The sequence below is a fragment of the Anser brachyrhynchus genome (assembly GCF_964034855.1).
Source record: "Anser brachyrhynchus genome assembly, chromosome: 7".
Taxonomy (NCBI): Eukaryota; Metazoa; Chordata; class Aves; order Anseriformes; family Anatidae; genus Anser; species Anser brachyrhynchus.
The window spans coordinates 1,672,094-1,688,199 of record NC_137701.1 but is presented as its reverse complement, the minus strand read 5'-3'; the positions used below and the strand labels follow the sequence as shown (position 1 = coordinate 1,688,199).

Here is a 16,106-nt window from a genome sequence, read left to right as displayed (position 1 = left end):
CTTTGAACTAAAGAAGTCCAGGGCTGATTCTCATTGCAGTGCTTGATAATTTCTTAAAAGCTTACTGTGCTTTAATGATTTAATGGTCTAAGAATTTTTGAAAGAGAGCAGAAAGAGAATAACCATATTTAAACCCACATTGTTGATTTTCTGACTCTTAATAGCATTTTTGAGATGTACATTTTCCAGAAAGTATAATATACTTGGTATTTTATGTTCAATGAAGGACTATAGCATTCATGTAGGGAAATACATTGCAATTAATGTGTATGATAAAAATTAACCCTTCCACTCAAAGGACTTTACAGTCTAAAGCTATATGCTTTAAAGGTCATTGCAGAAATTTGCAGCTGTTACCATCTTCCACTGAAAACAATGCTTACTGAAAATGTAAGCACTTCACATATCTTCAGTTAATTTTCATAGCTGCATGTTTGCACGATTATTTTTCACTTGAAGCCTAGTTGTCCAGTCTATCACAACACTCTTGTTATAGTGTATGGTTTTGCACAGATTCAGTGAAATTTCAATGTTTCCTTCTTGCTCCACATTCATTACATTTTTCTCCAACAGGTGGCAAATGACAGGTTCTCTTAAATGATCAGTGTCTTGCTGACTGTGAACGTGCAGACATAAAGCCCAAGGAGGTCTTTGTCTCTGTTATCATCCCATATTCTACAAAGGTAAAGCCTTGATTTCCTCTCTGAATTACTTTAAGTGTTTTGTGATGTATAGTGTTATATTGTATTATACCTAAAATAGGATCCAGGAAAAGACCAAAATAATTGTACATTCTAGTCAAAATACTAGATGATAGAAGCATTCTCTGCAACCTTGAATTAAAATAAAATTTTACCAGTGTTGGAGAGGTTTCATTCAGGTTCCAGTGAAGTCTGATGAAGAGCAGGTGAGTACTGGGATTGTTTAGTCTGGAGAAGAGGAGGCTCAGGGGAGACCTTATTGCTTCCTGAAAGGAAATTGTGGTGAGGTGGGGGTGACTACCCTCTTCTCTCAGGTAACTAGCAATAGGACAAGAGGGAATGGTCTCACGTTGCACCAGGGAAGGTTCAGGTTGAATATTAGGAATTTTTTTTTCTCAGAAAGAGTGGTTAGACATTGGAACAGGTTGCCCAAGAACGTGGTGGAGTCACCGCCCCTGGAGGTGTTTAAGGAAAGGGTAGATGTGGTGTTTAGGGACATGGTTTAGTGGGCAATATTGGTGATAGATGGACAGTTGGACCAGGTGATCTAAGAGGTCTTTTCCAACCTAAATGATTCTATCAAGTTATTAGAAATATTTAAATTATCTTCAGTGGCACTGAAACGTGCAGGTTACTTATTCTTTGTAAAAAGATAAGAAAGCACTGACATCCCTGCATCACCTCTCTCACTTTCTCCAAGCAGCTATCATCATCTGCTTCTTTGGGCCTCTCACTGTTTTTCCCCCACTCTCAAATGTGCTCATGTCACTTTCAGACGCAGAACTTTGGTCTTCCTGAGTATTTCCAGGAGAAATGTCACATTGCCAGAGAGCCTCGAGAAAAAATAATAAATAAATAAAAGTAAAAATAAAAATAAAGCTTATTTCTGGCCTCTTCCCACTAACTAATTAGCAATTTCTGCTCTGAACAGTCCTGAGCTATCATTGCGACTACTCACAAAATAAAGTCTAAAGTGCTGTGAGCAAAGGTGACAGTGTGTGGCTTTAGGAGGTTAGGGGTGGAGGAAATGGTGTCATTGTTACCATGTTAGATATTCCTCTAATGGATGTGAGGAAAGTTACTGGGCAAGTAGGGGAAGACCTATCCACAAGCAAGTGTATTGTGACTGAAGTCAATGAAGGACTAATTGTCAGAGTATCTGCCAACCTTGACATCTGCAGTCTGTCCCCAGAGTAGCTGCCCACTGCAATACAGCATAGTAAACATACATGGCCTCAAGCTGGAAGAGCACTCACAGCCTTTTAGAGGCTGGTCAGCCATCCCAGGTTTCCCATCAAAAATAAAAGATTCCATGAGCTCAAAACCTGCAACAGCACAATCTATGCTGGTAGCAGCAACAGTGCTTCTGCTACACAGAAACTTTGAGCCTCAGTAGTGACGAGAGAGACAAACAGACTGTAAGAGAAAATGAAAAACTAGAGGTTTTAGTTCTGAAAGAGGAAAGGTTTAGTTCCCTCCATAGAGTAAAAGAAGAAATAAATCCCACCTGCATTGTCCCATAAGAAGTTATACCACAGAACTAAAGCACCCGTGGAGGGTACTCCAGACAATAGCATGGCTGGTGAGCTCAGAAAATCACTTCAAAGAGGAGGAAAACTATCTGTCAGCAGTCACATGAATAACACATGAGATCCAGCAGCCTCACCATACAGAATTAACACCATTCTAGGTGGGAGGCTGTTTTGGCCACTCTCTTTCATGCTGAACTGTCTCTTTGGCCAATTCTGCTGACACAACAAAAATGCATACGGACCCTTTTTTATTATTATTTTTTGCAAGAATTGTCAACAGGAAGTGAAGGAACAGCAGTGTAGATGGAAATCCATCTGTCAGTTCTCACTCTTGTTCCTGCCAGTTGCTGGTTTTGATTTTGGGTAGGTTGGTGTGAATGTTGTTCAAGTAAAGCAAAGTAAATCCTGTTGAGAAGGTTTTCCATCTCTAAGTACACTCGCTGTTCATCATGTAATCCTGTTTTTTTACAATTGTCATGGGGGTATCACATGCACAGTAACAGATCTAACCTGCTAACCCCTACTTTAAAAGTTCTGTGACTCTGAATATGATTTTGTTTCTGGGGCTAGAAAGGGCACTTCATAACCTCTCTTCAGAGGAGTAGTCTGTCCCTGATTATGAAATAAACTATTACATGTTCTTTTAAAATATGTTTTAACCGTTACCAAAACAAAAGATTTCTGACAACAGAAAGTACAGTTTTCTTTAGTGCCTTCCTCTGTAAATGCCATAATGGTAGCTAGAATAAAACATAATCTATGAGTGTAAAATAGTCACAAAATCAGTTTCATTAGTATAGTGGGGCCTTTGTGTCCTGAAACAGAAACCACTATTTGGTGAACTGGAATTTGATTTAAAAAACATACCAGCCATATATGAAGTGGCTTATACCAGAACTGCTTTTCCAGCATTGTGAAGTCATTACATTCCTGAAAAGAAAAAAAAAAAAAAGATTTTGGCATGTTTTCTTACTTGCAGATAAGCTCAAACAATGTCTTCTCTTAGTATGTTTCCCTATGATTCGCTTCATACTTCAAGAAAGGTAAAAAACAAAAAACAACAACAACAAAAAAAAAGAAGAAACTAATTCTAGCAAATGTTTGTTAAAAATGATGCTTTTTTTTTTTGGACAATGATAACAACTACAAGGAATAATAGATCTGTTTTCTTTAACAAGGACAATCTATGCCATTGATGGAATTTTTATTGCCTTTTTTCCATTAGGATGACTTCATTTCAGCCTTCAGACACATTGAACGTCAGAAAAAATGCTTTGTCCATAGTGAATTCTGGATTGCAAGTCCTCTTCAGTCCAGGCACAGACACAATTGTAGATTGAACTATTTTATATGGAGGCATTGGCTCAACCACACTCAGTGTAAGAAAGTCCTGTGAGAAGCTAGTAGAAAAGTACTATGGATGTCTTAATGTAATTAAGCAAAAAGCAGGAGTTATGGTGTGATATATGGTGTCTGTTGGATTCTGCCATCATCAGTTTCTTACAGTGTCTCTTTTACCTGTCCTCCTGAATAGGTTATTTCTTGATATAACTTACTCTGATTTACTTACCACTTCCAACATATGTCGCAATAGTTTTAGCTGTCTTTTATTTCTAAGAGGTGTGGGTTCATGCTAACCTATTCTTCTACCAGGCAATGGAATGATGAGATGCTGAATGAAACTTGCAAACTGGTTCTGAAGGAAATTTCTCTCCCTCCAACAGCTCCGAGTGGAAAAGCAGAATATAAATGAACTTTGCTTGTCAGCTTCCTATTCAGATTTTACCCGGAAGTGTTACATGGTTTACATCAGATGGTAAGGACTGGACAAGAACTGTGTATCCACATAAGCATGCTGGCTGCAGTAAATCTCTGCTTTTTTAAATATTTGGGAATGGGAGATAGGGGGAGGATAAAGGTGCTATGCTTTATTTCAAAATATGTGAGGGGAAAAGATTTACTTTAAAAAATAAAGGTCTGACAATACTGCTCTGACATCACCTTCCTTTCAGTATCGCTCCAGGTATGCTGAACTTTCACGGGAGAAGATGAACGCTTTGGGAATGCTACAAAGGGGTGTTCCCCAGGGTGTCCAATTCTATCAGGTGAGGTTTATGTTGTAACTGCCACACACTATCTTATGACAGTATGAAAAGGACATGCAGCTGGCACATGATAATGTTTGCTGAGTAGAAGATTTCAGTTTAAAAATATCTAAAATTTCATCAAGAAATTTCACCCATATCTTTGTTTTGTTGCAAAATCAAAAAATAAAAAATAAAAAATTTTGCTTAGTATCAGTTTTTCACCAAAAACTTTCAGCTTCAGCCAAGAATTTGTACTGTTCGCTTTTGAGAGATTAACTTTTTTGAGAAGACGTGTTTTACAGAGGACTTTCTACTCAGTAAAAGCCCCCCCCAAAAAAGCACAGATGTTGGAAGACTTTTCCTGTCCCCGACAATAGTCTGTTTCAAGCTGATGCGAGTTATCAGAAACTCAAGAACAGAGAGTACCAAAGCTGTATTTTCATTAAGTATGACTGAAGTACTTTCAACTCCAGGCTCTTTGAAGTATTAGAGGGATTTGATGGGGATCTAATTAGCAGAAACCTGGATGAAGCTGTTTTTTATTCTAGTAAGCACTGTCCAGAATACAAATTTACCTGTCTCCTTAGGAAGATGGACAAGAAGAATTTAGAGATCTCTGAGTATAGCCGTGATTTCAGATATATTTTCTCCAAAGTAAACAATGTGAAACATGATTTGTTTAAAGCAGTGTTGAAGCTGAAGTCTGGGAGTGTGGCTTGCTTGGGATGCTATCAGAAGCAATACGGACCCAGCAGACAGGCTAGCTAAGATTCAGAAGGTTTTAGCTCTGTTTGCCATAGTTCCACTGTGTGAACATGTAGTTTTGTCCCTTTTAAATCTCTGTATCTAGATTTTTATTTTTTGCCCATTTATTTGTTGCAATCTTTCTGTGGAAGAGTCTGCCATTTACTAGAGATTTGCATGGTATCTAATGCAATATATTTCTTTGACCTCAGGCAGAACACTTCAGTGCCAATAGAGCACAAACTAAAACTGGAATTAATACTTTCTAATGTTTCCCATTAATATTGTCATAAAATCTAGACCATTTTCACATGGATTGTATCACAAAATGATCACAGAAAATGTTTGTAAGTCTTTATAATTACTGTGCTGTTTTGAAGATGACATGTTCCTGTTTGCAGGATGTTGACCCTGGACAGACTCCACAAAATCCTGTGGGATGTCCCATCATGAACCAGTCTGATATTAAGCATGCCACTGGTGAAGCAGTTTACGTTGATGATATTCATCCAGTGGAAAGAGAACTTTTGCAGGCTGTGGTCACCAGTATTAAAGCCCATGCAAAGATTATGTAAGTATGAAAAAACTATATACACAAACGGTTGTTTAGAGTATTCTCTATTTTTAGTGTCTGATTTGGCCATATAATGAGGTATGCATTACAAATGAGTTAAGAATGCCCTTACCATGTGCTTTAAATAATGTCAGATATGGACAGAAGAGTCTGTATTAATGCATTCACCCCTTTTAGTTCAGAAAATGTAGGAAGTAAATATGTTCTTAAATTCTGAAGATACTGGGACTAGAATTTAAAGAGCTATTTATGCAGTACACACACAGATGCTCATACTTTTAATTTTTTTCGCAATATGCTAATCAATACTTTTCCAATTTCTTCTCTATGTAAAGATTTGTGGGGAGAATACCAAGTGGATTATTTTTCTGTCCTGAAGTTTGTGAAATTACATATACTAGAGAGATTTGTACAGTGTATGATGGTCATTTATGTGTGCGCTCTACTTTCCAGATCACTTGAGACATCAGAGGCCTTTCAGGTGCCAGGAGTGGCTGATGACAGTAAAAGATGTTCCAGGGCAAAATGGCAATGATGAGCAAACATATGCAGAAGACAAGGTATTTCTTGATTTGGAGGAGTGCCTGGACCTTTTGCTTCAGTTATATAAAGGGAAGAAGAAAAAAAAAAAAAAAGGAATGGAGTTTTTCAAGTACTGAAATATATGGGATCTGGGCAGCCAATGTGACCATACAAAATGTCCCAGGCCTCATGCTGTCTGCATCACAGGTGACACTGCTGCCTGGTATTTGCAGTGGCACAAGCATAATTCTTAGTGTGTTGCTCTTACCCCTCTATTCTTTCTTGTATGAGTTTCACTCATTTCTGAGAATAGACAAGGAAAGCAGTCTCAGCCAGGTGGGGTTTTACTTGACATAGCATCTGGCCACCTCAGGACAGCCACAGGGAAAATGTTTCTGATCACTGATGTCAGCAGCATTTTTCATGCTGGAGATGTTGCAGCAGGTGAAGGATGCCAATAGCATTTCTAATCTAATGAAGTTAAGTCTGCCCTGGAATAGTATTCTTTGAGCAGAATATAAATAGTGGCATTGGAGCATAACCTATTTCCACAAAACAGAATGTTCCATCCCTGTAGAGAAACATAACCACTACTTCCCCCCTCCTCCCTCCTCCCCCCCCCCCCCCCCCCCCCTTGGGTAATGTACATTGGTGTGTGACAGATGATTTGCATTGGACAGATAATCTGTGCTGTGGTTGCAGAGTCACTGACTCAGGCAAAGTGTGGAGCTAAAAAGGTGAAGATAGTTTATGAAGCCATCTGGAGCCAATTCTGGCCATTGAGGTAACAATCCATCTCCTCTTCCTTGTTTGATAGATCTCTTAAGTCACCTCATTCACTACTCACCTCCTTGTGCAGATATTTGCCAGGCTTTGGATTTTTATTTTATTTATTTATTTATTGGCTTGAGATGTGAGTTTGTTTCCAAAGATGAAATGTAAAAAGTTTATAAAAGTCCTCCAAAGTTTTATTTTTAGAAACGTAAAAAAAATCTCGTTAGGTACCTATTCATCCAGTATATTAGAGACTGAAATTTGTAGATTTAGGTTGAGATTGCAAAACAAATATTCATAAAGCATTAAGGGAGCTGGTGGGAGCCAAATTCCCAGCAGGAGTAGATCAGCATAGAATTAAATTTGAGAGCTTATGTTTGCAGAGGCTCTGGAATCACACATCCTACACCCAAGTTCTGAAAAGCTTCAAGTCTGGCACATTTTCAGTAGCAAGCAATCTGATTCTAAAATATTTTCAAGGGCTCTGAATGCCATTAACAGGTATTAAGTATTTCTAATCTAGGGGAATGACAAAATGAGATGAACAATGAAAAATAAAAAACAGAAGCTCTCTGATAATGAAAGGGGAACAACTGTCCTGGTCTTTCTAATACTTAGCTGCAACCATCTGTCCATCTGAAAAAAAGAATCATGCAAATGATTAAAGATTGTGCTATATAAAAATCATATGACAATTACAATTAGCATGTTTTGTTTTTGTTTCTTGCTGTAGCATGCAATAAAACACAATGCATACATTACTGAAGAAAGGAAAATAGAAAAAGGAGATATTGAGAAATTATTTCATCAGTTAGCTTAAATCCTAGAAGGTAGTTCATGCATGCAGTGCGTCAGGCAAGGGAGGGGAGTCATGCTAGTTCAGAATCTATCTTCCAGCTGGTAGCTGAATTCAGTTTTCTATTCTCAACTAAACTTACTCTTGGTGATTTTTTTGCCCCTTAAGAAGTAATGGAGATGAAATGGTCACATTTAATGAAGCTTAACTATCCCCTGCTAGGAATTTTTCCCAGTGCTTCACCATTCCTATGATTAGAAAGATTATCCTCATGACTAACTGAATTTGCTGCAACTTAAGTACTACTACTTGTTCTCTCTTCCGTGGGTGTGTAGCACAAGCTATTCTCTTCCTCTTTGTGGTAGCTTTCCATGAATTTCAAGATTCATGTATTCCTGCATTTTTTTGGGTTGAGCCTCCTCTATATTGTCAAACTCTCCATGCAAGTTCATGATTTCTGATAATTTTTTTCTCTTTTCCTTTGGACTTTTTCCAACTATTCCTCATCACATTGTATCATCCTCTAGTGGATTCAGTTCTGATCCCTACTACTTCTGTGTGAATGTGTGTTTTAGGAATAACTGCTAGGGAAATTTTGTCAGACCTAAGGATGGCATAAAGGAAAGGTCACACAGAACTGACAGAATTAGTTTTTATGCTGTGGTGTCCTGATGGATTCCCCCCTCTGAATGGAAAATTGTACAAAAGGAAAGTGTTGGATAGAAATGGGCAGAAACAGTGAAAAAGGAGAAGGGCATACTGATGGAAAGAGGATAAAAAAGAAACTAAAAAGGGAAAGCATTCCCTCACAGAGTGATTTAGAAGAGAACAGATTATAATCATATTATAACAGATGAGATACTGCCTCCTTAAAGAATAAAAGGCATCAGATATTAAGTAGATTTTGATCTTATCCTGGGGAAATAACGCTATACAAGCTTTAGGTGATTGAATAATTTTCCCCTATTAAACAAATGGTCCCCAAAATTGTAAACCTGAGATACAAAGAAACCAGAAAGAAATTAAACTTTATTTTTCCTTCTGTGAGAGAATGCTTTTTCCCCCGATACATATATATACAGGAAAATATAAATTCTCTCCCAGTTCATTTGAAATGCAGCTTAGATTTTCCTATAATTACATACGTAATAGGTGAATTGCACCTGGGAGAACAGGAAACCTTTTACCTGGAAACACAAATAGTGTGCTTGTTATTCCAAGAGTGGAGGATAACGGAATGATTTGTCAACTCAGCGTGCAAAAGACGTACAGATAAACGAAGTATTAAAGACACATGTTTCTTACCTTCCTAAATAACTTTAAAGCTGAACTACGTCTGGAGTTACTTTCAGTCTTCTGCGCTTCTTTTTAAACTCACTAATACTGTTCCCAATTCAGATTAATTGACTTGAATGTTTTTTTTAATGAAAATCAGAGGCCTCACTACTAATGATGAAGCTGAATGTAACAGTAATTCTCCTGAACAGGATGCTATTTGCATTATCTAATCCAGTGCAGGCACAAATGAGCAATATTACTATGGGATGGACAAAGGGTGTCTTAGATAAATAATTTGACTTTAATCTCACTGAGAAAAGACTAATTATGTGTTAGGTATACTGGCTGTATGAATTATATGCAATAATGTGGAAAAAAGTTAAGAAGTCCTAGCTGACAGCAGAATTTAATTGCAGCTCCGTAGAAAATAACAGTTTCAAAGAATGTATGTGATTTCTACATGTTTAGTATTAGCTTTTGCAGTTAATTACTGGCTTGCATTTTTTACACTTTCCCTGTCAGCCCTACAAGTTAAACCTCTATTTGCATTTCTGGCAGCACTGTCAAAGGAAAAATTTTCAGAATGCAGTGGTCTGTCAGCATTTTAACTTAACTCTCTACTGTGCTGTAAACAATCGCTCTGTTCCATTCAGTTTGATATACCAGTGGATGCTTTATATCCAGCTGCAGATGAACTTTACCATTCTATATAGAATATATCACATCTGGCATCAAAAAGTCAAACTAGTTTATGGAGCTATTGTTCCATTTCCACTATTCTTTAAAGACTGGATAGTGCTTTCATTAGCATCTCTGCTTGTTTGAAAGCCTTTTTTTTTTTTTTTTGTATCTACAGCAACTCCAGTTTTCTGCTCAGCATTCTTAAGCCTGTTAGCTTCTCAAATATGGTTAGCCATGGAAAATAGGCATTTTTAATGTACTTTTGTATGTGACAATTCTTAACAAAATCCTGGACTTTCACTTTTGCAGGAATTAGTGGCTTCAGCTTTAAACCTCCAGTCCAATAAAATTATGTGCTATGTGAAACATGTTGGTGGAGCATTTGGTGCCAAGATTACCAAGCCTTCACTCTTTGCTGTAATTGCAGCAGTGGCAGCCAACAGGTAAGTTAATCTAACTAATCAAATGAAGGATTTAACTAAAACAAACCAGAGATGACATGACTGAAGTAAAAAGGAACATCAGACCTGAACCCTGCCTGGGAGGTTGGCTTGAAGACATGATCTTTCTTATCTCTTTGACAGTAAATCTTGGATTAAGACTTGAAAATTATCTGGGCTTCTGGCAATGGAATTCACTTACTATCTGATAGTCAAAAAATGGTGTTCATGCAGTTTCTCTTAGGGCTGATCTTCAGAAATCCCAGCCTTATCCAGGACTTTTCATTTAGATATTCAGTGAAAGTGTTTTTAATCCTAATAAGTAGGTGTGCTTACATCAGCCCATTGTGCCATAGTTCTCCTTTACTCTGGCTTCCTTGCCATGTCACGTGCATGCTTCATGGAGCTTGCATCTTCCTGTTGAAAAGCTGAAGGCAAGTCCCTGAAAAGATCTGTACCCCTGCCTTGTTTTTGTAGCCAAATAAAATAAAATCTGCTAAATCAACCTAAATTAATACATGGTAGGTTAATAAGAAACTCAAACATAGAATGGACTGATTTACTGCCGCCACTAGGAGTTTGGCCATATATATGTAATATCTCTGCAATCTGCATGGGTAGACTGTAACAGAAGTAGAGTTTTTAATGTTTACTTTAGGACCAGGTATGCAGTCTGTTTTGCCCTTGAAAGAAATACCAATCTGTTAATCACTGGTGGACAGCCCTAACCTTTCCTTTACCTGAATGCAGTAACTGCAAAAACTGCATGAAAGTCTATGAATTGCTTAACTAGTTTAAGCAAAACCCAATCCCTTGCAAACACCACTCATCTTAGCCAGGCAGATATAATAGGACTTAGCAAGCAATAATGTTAATCATCTTTTATAGTGCTATTCTTGATCCTGATGGAGCTCCATCAGTTTACATCAGTTAACAGTTCGGTTCCCAGTTATTTTACAGTTTTCTGTGATTGTTCCAATTTAAATACTGTGAGATAAAGCATTAAAATATAAAACCATATATAACTTTTTTAAAGAAAAAGAAATCAAAACTAAAATTAAATTTGATGCATGTTTCTGAACATATAATAAGACAAATATATGCACCATTTATTCATTTTATTCTGCTGTCTAGGTGATGAAATTATCAGGATGAAAGGTGATTACCGTATCTTCAGAAAGCAGAGTAAGCATAATCATAGTTAATATTTTGTTTAGTGATTTTATTGATCTTGTCATCCTCCTTATGGTCTCTGTTCATGCGGAAAACAGTGCTGAACAATATTTTCAGATTCTGTGTGAGTAAAAGTATAGTCAGTGTCTAGGTGGGAGAATAGCTTTGTGGGCATCTGAGGCATTCTGGTGATTTGTGGCTTTTATAAGTATTTTGCTCTTGGTTTGTGTATTCAGATCCAAACTGATGCCATCCTTTAGACAGAAATCCATGCAGGTCTTTTTTTCCAATTTGGTGGCAAAAAATCCCTTGTGTTCTGTAGTCTGAATGTCAGGCTGTATTTGTTAATTGGTTAGCTTATTTATAAAGAGCAGCTTGAACTACATGAGAGGAAAGACCTCTCATGCAATGGTTGCAGTATTACAGGTTGGATTCGTGAATGTTGGTAGAATTATAGCTGCAGATTTTCAGTGCTATCTAAATTATGGCTTTTCAAAAGATGAGTCTGAGTTTGTAAGTTCTTCACTGATAACACAATGACAGAACTGGTCACAAAAAGAAAATAATAGCTGTTTGTTCCAATTTATTTCTCTTAACAGTACACCTGTTCTTGTTAGATGCAGCTCTTACCTGCCTAAAATAGAAATACATCTGTGACCCAGATATGGCTTAGAAAATACCATAAAGGAAATACAGTATTTCCTGTCAGGTGATATTGGACATTGAAAATTCAGGACATAAAAAAATCAGATCTGTTCAATGAGGACAGAGATACAAGAGGTTTTATTAGGCAGCCTATTATGATAAATTTATTCATTAATTTCCCCTGAAACTGAAGGTTTGATTTTTTTTCTTCAGTAGTACTATTGCAATTCCTATGATTTATATGCAATTTCTTTGATTTAAAGGCAGTTTACTTACATCAGTGTAAAAAAAGGAGAGCTTTCAGGCCTCCTGAGTATAGTTGTACTCCACCTTAAAGCAATTATATCTTGTTGGTGTCTTGAGTGTCTTTCACAGCTTTCACTGTCTCTTTAAAGCAAATGGATCCATTTGAACAACTATAATCTCTTATTGCGGGTGATTGAGTACATTGTGTTGAAAGTGGACAATGCATTTACAGCACCATGTAAATTTGCTTACTGTTTAGATTAGGGAAATACACATGTACAAAGGAGATAACCTAACAGGCTTCAAAGAAGAGTTTGATGCGGAGAATCTGTGGAAATGTTGGAAAGAATGTTTGGACAAGCCTGACAACTACAGCCAGAAAGCAATGGCAGAAGAGTTGAACAAGAAAAATTACTGGAAAAAGAAAGGGATTGCCATTGCCCAAGTTTTCTGTTGGATTTAATGTGAAGTATTTTCATGAGGTAACCTCTTCAAAATGGTGCTTTTACGATCTTAGATCTCTATTTTTCTCTCCAAAACCAGGAAGCATAATCTCTACAGGCAGTAGTGAAAGAGAAAAAGAAAAAAATTCTTACTTGCTAGACTAACATAAAATATCATCCACTGAGGTATATGTACTCCCTTTCAGAAAGATCACTGTATGCAGCTGACCTCTTCATAAATGCTAACTCAGTATAAGAATATTCACCTCACAGAAACCTGGGTTTCTGATTCCCAGCGTGCTATCTTAACCCAGCAAAAAGCTAAATCATTAACTGTCAAAATGTGGAACTTGGAACCTTCCATAATCTAGTCCATAGTGAGGGAAATGACCACTCCTATAATTTAAATAGTCACAGTATCACACAGTATCACAGATTTCTAGGTTGGAAGAGAACTCAAGATCATCGAGTCCAACCTTCGACCTAACACTAAGTACTCCACTAAACCATATCGCTAAGCTCTACATCTAAACGTCTTTTAAAGACCTCCAGGGATGGTGACTCCACCACCTCCCTGGGCAGCCCGTTCCAATGCTTAATAACCCTTTCGGTAAAGAAGTACTTCCTAACATCCAACCTAAAACTCCCCTGGCACAACTTTAGCCCATTCCCCCTCGTCCTGTCACCAGGCACGCGGGAGAACAGACCAACCCCCACCTCTCTACAGCCTCCTTTAAGGTAACTGTAGAGAGCGATAAGGTCGCCCCTGAGCCTCCTCTTCTCCAGGCTGAACAAGCCCAGCTCCCTCAGCCGCTCCTCGTAAGACTTGTTCTCCAGACCCCTCACCAGCTTGGTCGCCCTTCTCTGGACTCGCTCGAGCACGTCCATGTCCTTCCTGTAGCGAGGGGCCCAAAACTGAACACAGTACTCAAGGTGCGGCCTCACCAGAGCCGAGTACAGGGGCACAATCACTTCCCTAGTCTCTGCTATGTAATAAGTTAAACCCTGCTACTGGAATTTCTTACTGCTCAAGATAATCTTTTTCTGGGAAAATTTTTCAAGGCTTTGGTAGTTTTTTAAGTTTGTTATTGTTTGTTTGTTTGATTTTGTTATTTTTAATTCATGCCTTGAACCAAAAATTCTTTCAAATTGGTTTCAGGTTCAAACAAATACTATAATTTGTTTATGAAGAACAAATGCATGAAAAAGTAAATCCACGTGGTTCATAGCTCAATTTCTTTGTTGCATCTCTTGATTATTTCTGGACAAATTCATAGATGAAGAGATCAGAGAGAGATTCATATATTTCATTCAACAATGTTCTCATGGTAAATAAACATTGAATGTAGGGATCACAATTCACTTGATACAGAAGATCAATAAAAGGCATAAATTACAGTTACAGTTCACAACTCTTCAAAATAAAGCTCAGGCATTGTGCTGACTTTCCAAAATCTAGATCTAAATCTTAGAGAATAGATTTATTGTTTACTCTGGTCTCTGTGAGGTGAGACTGCCTGACATCAGCAAAATGTTACCTGATTGCAAATGTCACAATTTGGCACCAACAAGATCACATGACCATTATTTCTCAATGTAAAATTACTTAAAAAAAAAATAAAAAATGTTTCAGAGGCACTGTATTTCACAACACCTCTTGGGCTCCCGTGTTTGCTCTCTGAGTGTCGGGATCTGATTGCACACTGCACCAAAATGTCTCATTATAGAATCTCTAATTCTCTTTCATATCCACTTGTTCCTTCATGGGTTTGGGTTGCTTATAGGGGATTGATTTCTTTCATCACCATTCCTTTGGAAGTTATTTGTTCCTGCTTTTACCCGTGAATGAAAGTTCATTACTTCCATTTCCTTCTGCTTTTTGCATTTCCCCTATTTAAGATAGCTATTTACTGGCACAGGGCTGCATCAAAGTACAAACAGAAAGTGAATCAGGTTCTAAGCTTCTTGACAGCCTACAAGAGAGAATGGAAAAGGAGTTGTCATTGCTCCATCAAAATTATATACTGTGAACATCAGTTTTATTACTTCCCTGTGTGGATACATGCAAACAAAAAAGGTTAGGAGTAATCCCTTGGTTTCAAAAGGCAACGCTACACTACAATTCTGCTACTCTGTTTTAAAAGAAAAGTTCTGTAGATGTTCATATTAGGAGATAACTTGTCATCTGTCCAAAATGCCTTTGAACCAAGTTCAAAGTCTGCTCTGTTCTTCTCTTACTGAGGACGAGCAGGGAATAGTATCTGGGGTTGCAAATATATTACAACTAGAGACAGCATGTATGTGGTCACCCAACTTAAGAAGAAGAAAGATGTGCTTTTCTGTTATTTGAATGAATTACTGTGATCCTTGCAGAACTCATGTTAATAACTACTAGCTCATTTAGAGTCCACCTAGAGTAGTGAAATTTGTTATTGTCAGACTACTGGAGAATTTCCACTCGCTCTTAATATACTAATTCTTGCAAAATAAATCTCTTCGCCTTGTTCTTTTTCTTATGCACCTTTGTTCAGTGTGGTAAGAAAATCACTATGTTTCTGTGTCTTCTCTTTAGGCTATATATATATAGATAGATAGATAGATAGATGGGTCTGTACTAGTCATTCATGTTGGAATTGAACTGCATCTAGAAATTCACACTAAGATGTTAACAGGTTAGTTAGTTACCATCTGAGAGTAAAAAAAAATACAACAAGAAAGATAACAGCCAAAAAGATGAACGGTACTAAGAAGTGCAACAGAAAAATTCTATAGGTATAAGAAAGCCAAGTTTAATGTTGGATAGTTACTTTTGAGTTACTGATGAAAACAAAACTTGGGAAAAATATAAGCTATAAACAAAGTGATCTTTCAAGGTCTGGATATGAGCTGAACATCTTCATGGGATCCATCACTGATATTAGGATAGCTAAGGCACAGACAATATATGCCAAAAGGATCCAACATTTTTTTTGCAGAGGGAGACGAAGTGCTGAAAATTTAACTTTGTAGTATATACGACACTGATGATAACAGCAGACCATTTTTATGCATTCTGGTGTAAATAGTGACAAACAAAACCGTATGCTAAATAGATAATTTTGGAGCTAAAATGAGACCATTCCTTCAAAACAAGCTGAATATTAGAACACTGTGAAAAACAGTGAAGTGGGAACACAAACTAACAAAGCCATTTCAAATGAGCTAGAAAGGAAAACATAAACATAAGATTTGAAAATCCATGAGGAAGAGCAATTAACTGTTCTTAAAACCTGATTGAAAAATTTCTGTATGCAACTAAAACCTGATCTAAGAGACTAAGATACTAACTCATTAATGGCAAAACACATAGTATTGCATTGTGTTATTTTATCCTATCTTCTAATATCTGAATTTAATAATTATTTGATTTACAGAATAATTGCTAAGGAAGACTTCAGCATTGTCCTACTTGTAGTTTTACTGTTGAATTA

At 37.2% G+C, this 16,106-nt stretch overlaps 1 long non-coding RNA gene across 1 annotated transcript; it reads left to right on the top strand.

The window, feature by feature from the left end:
* Nucleotides 1-6,819: 6,819 nt before the first annotated feature.
* On the top strand, nt 6,820-15,129 carry LOC308198103. The gene is made up of 4 exons (XR_013953636.1): nt 6,820-6,944; nt 9,999-10,132; nt 11,264-11,314; nt 12,453-15,129. It is a non-coding gene; the product is annotated as an uncharacterized lncRNA (long non-coding RNA).
* Nucleotides 15,130-16,106: the final 977 nt, after the last annotated feature.